Source organism: Aquarana catesbeiana, linkage group LG12, assembly GCF_042186555.1.
Source record: "Aquarana catesbeiana isolate 2022-GZ linkage group LG12, ASM4218655v1, whole genome shotgun sequence".
NCBI classification, from domain to species: Eukaryota; Metazoa; Chordata; class Amphibia; order Anura; family Ranidae; genus Aquarana; species Aquarana catesbeiana.
This window is the reverse complement of record NC_133335.1, coordinates 171,562,946-171,569,465: the sequence shown is the minus strand read 5'-3', so window position 1 is coordinate 171,569,465 and position 6,520 is coordinate 171,562,946.

Here is a 6,520-nt window from a genome sequence, read left to right as displayed (position 1 = left end):
TTTTTCAAAAATGAATTTTTTTTCAAAAATGATTTTTTTTTCAAAAATAATTATTTTTTTCAAAAATGAATTATTATTTTTTTAAAAAAAATGAATTATTATTTTTTTTTAAAAAATTAATTTTTTTTTCAAAAATGATTTTTTTTTTCAAAAATAATTTTTTTTTCATGGGGCGGTCATAATGTTTTGGCTGATCATGGGGTGGTCATAATGTTTTGGCTGATCATGTAAAAATTGTGGGAGGAGTTAGGGTGGTAAATTTGACTATAATAATAATTTCAAAAATAATTTTTTTTTTCAAAAATAAAATTTCTTTTTTTTTTCAAAAATGAATTTTTTTTTCACAAATGATTTTTTTTTCACAAATGATTTTTTTTTTAAAAATTAATTTTTTTTTTCAAAAATGAATTTTTTTTCCACAAATTATTTTTTTTTTCACAAATGATTTTTTTTTTTTAAAAATGATTTTTTTTTCACAAATTATTATTTTTTTTTCACAAATGATTTTATTTTTTTTTCAAAAATGAATTTTTTTTTTCAAAAATATATTTTTTTTCATGGGGCGGTCATAATGTTTCGGCTGATCATGGGGTGGTCATAATGTTTTGGCTGATCATGGGGTTGTCAGCTTTTGTCACCTCTCACTCTAGTTTTTAAAATTTCACCATTCATTCCTATGGGACCAATTTCGCAGCAAAAACGACGATATTTCGTGAACCATTTGGCGAAACGTTCCACAAAGTAATAGCACACCAATTAAATGACATTGATTCCAGATTCACACTGGTATTTTTCAGCTTTTCACAAAGTTCCACAAGGTAATAGCACACCAATTAAATGACATTGAACATTTCGCCATTCATTCCTATGGGACCATTTTTCCGCAAAAAACTACGATATTTTGTGAAAAATTCGGCAAAACGTTCCACAAAGTAATAGCACACCAATCGGGAACAATCCGCACCTTTGGTATATTACTGTCTATGTCATTTAAAAGCTGTGGGAGGAGTTAGGGTGGTATGATCATGGGGTTGTCAGCTTTTGTCACCTCCCACTCTAGTTTTGAACATTTCGCCATTCATTCCTATGGGACCAATTTCGCCGCAAAAACAACGATATTTCATGAACAATTCGGCAAAACTTTCCACAAAGTAATAGCACACCATTTGGGAACAATCTGCACGTTTCGGTATATTACTTGTCTATGTAGTGTAAAAATTGTGGGAGGAGTTAGGGTGGTAAATTTGGCTATAATAATAATAAGAACTAGAAAAGCTACAATTTCTGGGGAAATTGTGAAAAGTGTTCTTGCCTCTACAACTGGAGTGGGCGGAATAACTGGATGGAGTGGCTTGAGTAACTGTGAAAAGTGTTAAAAAGCTTAATATTTTAAAAAGTATAAATAGTAGTAAAAAAGTTGAAGTCCCATCATTAGCTGAAAGAGCTGAACATTTTTTTCAAAAGTTTTTTTTTTTTCAAAAATGAATTATTTTTTTTCAAAAATGAATTTTTTTTCAAAAATGATTTTTTTTTTTTCAAAAATATTTTTTTTTATGGGGCGGTCATAATGTTTTGGCTGATCATGGGGTTATCAGCTTTTGTCACCTCCCACTCTAGTTTTGAACATTTCGCCATTCATTCCTATGGGACCAATTTTGTCGCAAAAATGACGATATTTCGTGAACCATTCGGCGAAACGTTCCAGAAAGTAATAACACACCAATTAAATGACATTGATTCCGGATTCACACTGGTATATTTCAGCTTTTCACAAAGTTCCACAAGGTAATAGCACACCAATTAAATGACATTGAACATTTCACTATTCATTCCTATGGGACCAATATTGCCACAAAAACGACGATATTTCGTGAACCATTCGGCGAAAAAAGTTCCACAAAGTAATAGCACACCAATTAAATGACATTGAACATTTCGCCATTCATTCCTATGAGACCAATTTCGCCGCAAAAACGACGATATTTCGTGAACCATTCGGCGAAAAAAGTTCCACAAAGTAATAGCACACCAATTAAATGACATTGAACATTTCGCCATTCATTCCTATGGGACCAATTTCGCCGCAAAAACTATGATATTTCGTGAACCATTCGGTGAAATGTTCCACAAAGTAATAGCACACCAATCGGGAACAATCCGCACGTTTCGGTATATTATTTGTCTCTGTAGTGTAAAAACTGTGGGAGGAGTCTACAAGCATTATCAAGTCTAGCAGATGAAGTCACATGCATTTGGGGTGTCTCAGCATCTTGTGTTTACAACCACTGTTTCCTAGCAACGCTCATGTCCTGTTTATGCTTCACAAATACTGCTCCATACACAGTACACAGGACCATGATAGATGTAGTAACTATGCAGTAATTCAAATGGCCGTATTTTAAAAACTATAAATCCTACAGCGAAGATCTTTATATTGTGAGAATCACAAGACCCAGACCTAGATTCTGATGTATAGTATGTCTCTGAAATATTAAAAATGGAGGCACGGTCGCAGTTTAGAAATTGCCCTTCAAATTTGAAGGGGCTAGAGTGTAGTTTCAATGAATGTCAATGGATGGCGTGAGTTGCAAACAAATGGTCATATTGTGAAAACTATCAGGACTATGGCTTACCCGTGGACATGTTTAGTGGCAGCAGGGATAGCTGAACGTTTTGATATAAGATTTGTGTAGGTGGGCTTAAAATGAGGGAGTGGCGGCAGTTTAGAAATCATGTTCTGATTTTTCTGCATTTGTCACCTCCCACTCTAGTTTCCCCATTCATTCCTATGGGACCAATTTCGCCGCAAAAATGATGATATTTCATGAGCCATTCGGCGAAACGTTCCACAAACTAATAGAACACCATTCAGGAACAATCCGCACGTTTCGGTATATTACTTGTCCATGTAGTGTAAAAACTGTGGGAGGAGTTAGGGTGGTAAATTTGGCTATAATAATAATAAGAATAAGAACTAGAAAAGCTACAATTTCTGTGGAAATTGTGAAAAGTGTTCTTGCCTCTACAACTGGAGTGGGCGGAGTAACTGGGTGGAGTGGCTTGAGTAACTGTGAAAAGTGTTAAAAAGCTTAATATTTTAAAAAGTATAAATAGTAGTAAAAAAGTTCCATCATTCGCTGAAAGAGCTGAACATTTTTTTCAAAAGGAATTTTTTTTAATCAAAAATGATTTTTTTTTTTTCAAAAATGATTTTTTTTTCAAAAGTAATTTTTTTTTTCAAAGGTAATTTTTTTTTTCAAAAATGAATTTTTTTTATTTCAAAAATATTTTTTTTTTCGAAATTATTATTTTTTTTAAAGTAATTTTTTTTTTCAAAAATAATTTTTTTTTTTCAAAAATATTTTTTTTTTCAAATATATTTTTTTTTCAAAAATAATTTTTTTTTTTAAAAGAAATTTTTTTTTCAAAAATATTTTTTTTTTCAAAAATATTTTTTTTTTTTTCAAAAATATTTTTTTTTTCAAAAATTATTTTTTTACTTTTTTCAAAAATTTTTTTTTTTTTTCAAAAATATTTTTTTTTTTACATGGGGCGGTCATAATGTTTTGGCTGATCATGGGGTGGTCATAATGTTTTGGCTGATCATGGGGTTGTCAGCTTTTGTCACCTCCCACTCTAGTTTTGAACATTTCGCCATTCATTCCTATGGGACCAATTTCGCCGCAAAAACGTCATTTCGTGGACCATTCGGCAAAACATTCCACAAAGTAATAACACACCAATCGGGAACAATCCGCTCGTTTCGGTATATTACTTGTCTCTGTAGTGTGAAAACTGTGGGAGGAGTCTACAAGCATTATCAAGTCTAGCAGATGAAGTCACATGCATTTGGAGTGTCTCAGCATCTTGTGTTTACAACCACTGTTTCCTAGCAACGCTCATGCCCTGTTTATGCTTCCCAAATACTGCTTCATCAAAACTGCCCCATCAGAATTACCCCATCAAAACTGCCCCATTATATTCCTCTATTATAAATCAGTACATGGTGTGTCTGTCCCCTCCCCCGGGCTCTGTAATCAGCTGAGATGCTCCAGCCACCTTCCCCCCCTGTGTATAACAGAAGCTTTGGTAACCATGGCAACAAAACAAACACTAACAGTACACTCTGATTAATGGCTAAAATTTCCTGAAATGACCTCTAAACAAATGGCCGTATTTTAAAAACTATACATCCTACAGCGAAGATCTTTATATTGTGAGAATCACAAGACCCAGACCTAGATTTTGATGTATAGTATGTCTCTGAAATATTAAAAATGAAGGCACAGTCGCAGTTTAGAAATTGCCCTTCAAATTTGGAGGGGGCTAGAGTGTAGTTTCAATGAATGTCAATGGACGGCGTGAGTTGCAAACAAATGGTCATATTGTGAAAACTATCAGGACTATGGCTTAGCCGTGGACATGTTTAGTGGCAGCAGGGATAGCTGAACGTTTTGATATAAGATTTGTGTAGGTGGGCTTGAAAATGAGGGAGTGGCGGCAGTTTAGAAATCATGTTCTGATTTTCCAGCTTTTGTCATCTCCCACTCTAGTTTCCCCATTCATTCCTATGGGACCAATTTTGCCGCAAAAACGACGATATTTCGTGAACCATTCGGCGAAACGTTCCACAAAGTAATAGCACACCATTCGGGAACAATCCGCACGTTTCGGTATATTACTTGTCTATGTAGTGTAAAAACTGTGGGAGGAGTTAGGGTGGTAAATTTGGCTATAATAATAAGAATAATATATATGTGAGATAACAGTAAGTGGTCTTGCTATGCAAGAACACTTAATAAGAAGAATATATATGTGAGATAACAGTAAGTGGTCTTGCTATGCAAGAACACTTAATAACTAGAAAAGCTACAATTTCTGGGGAAATTGTGAAAAGTGTTCTTGCCTCTACAACTGGAGTGGGCGGAGTAACTGGGTGGAGTGGCTTGAGTAACTGTTGTGTGATTGGAGTGGCTGGAGCTCCTGTGAAAAGTGTTAAAAAGCTTAATATTTAAAAATGTATAAATAGTAGTAAAAAAGTTGACGAAATCCCATCATTAGCTGAAAGAGCTGAACATTTTTTTCAAAAATTTTTTTTTTTTTCCAAAAATATTTTTTTTTTTCAAAAATTATTTTTTTTTCCAAAAATGATGATTTTTTTTCCAAAAATTATTTGTTTTCCCAAAAATGATTTTTTTTTCTTCAAAAATGATTTTTTTCTTCAAAAATGATTTTTTTTTTCAAAAATGATTTTTTTTTTCAAAAATTATTTTTTTTTTCAAAAATTATTTTTTTTTATTTTTCAAAAAGATTTTTTTTTTCAAAAATGATTTTTTTTTTTTGGCTGATCATGGGGTTGTCAGCTTTTGTCACCTCCCACTCTAGTTTTGAACATTTCCATATTCATTCCTATGGGACCAATTTCGCCGCAAAAAAGACGATATTTCATGAATTATTCGGCGAAACGTTCCACAAAGTAATAGCACACTAATTAAATGACATTGAGACCGGATTCACACTGGTAATTTTCAGCTTTTCACAAAGTTTCACAAGGTAATAGCACACCAATTAAATGACCTTGAACATTTCACCATTCATTCCTATGGGACCAATTTTCCGCAAAAACTACGATATTTTGTGAAAAATTCGGCGAAACGTTCCACAAAGTAATAGCACACCAATCGGGAACAATCCACACCTTCGGTATATTACTGTCTATGTAGTTTAAAAGCTGTGGGAGGAGTTAGGGTGGTATGATCATGGGGTTGTCAGCTTTTGTCATTTCCCACTCTAGTTTTGAACATTTCGCCATTCATTCCTATGGGACCAATTTCGCCGCAAAAACAATGATATTTCTTGAACCATTCGGCGAAACTTTCCACAAAGTAATAGCACACCATTCGGGACCAATCCGCACGTTTCGGTATATTACTTGTCAATGTAGTGTAAAAACTGTGGGAGGAGTTAGGGTGGTAAATTTGGCTATAATAATAATAATAACTAGAAAAGGTACAATTTCTGGGGAAATTGTGAAAGTGTTCTTGCCTCTACAACTGGAAAGGGCGGAGTAACTGGGTGGGGTGGAGTGGCTTGAGTAACTGTGAAAAGTGTTAAAAAGCTTAATATTTTAAAAAGTATAAATAGTAGTAAAAAAGTTCCATCATTCGCTGAAAGAGCTGAACATTTTTTTCAAAAGTATTTTTTTTTTCAAAAATGAATTTTTTTTATTCAAAAATGATTTTTTTTTCTTCAAAAATGAATTTTTTTTCTTCAAAAATGATTTTTTTTTCAAAAGTAATTTTTTTTTTCAAAGGTAATTTTTTTTTTCAAATATATATATTTTTTTTTCAAAAATAATTTTTTTTTTAAAAGTAATTTTTTTTTCAAAAATATTTTTTTTTTTCAAAAATAATTTTTTTTTTCAAAAATAATTTTTTTTTTCAAAAATAATTTTTTTTTTTTCAAAAATATTTTTTTTTTCAAAAATATATTTTTTTTCAAAAATGATTTTTTTTTTTTC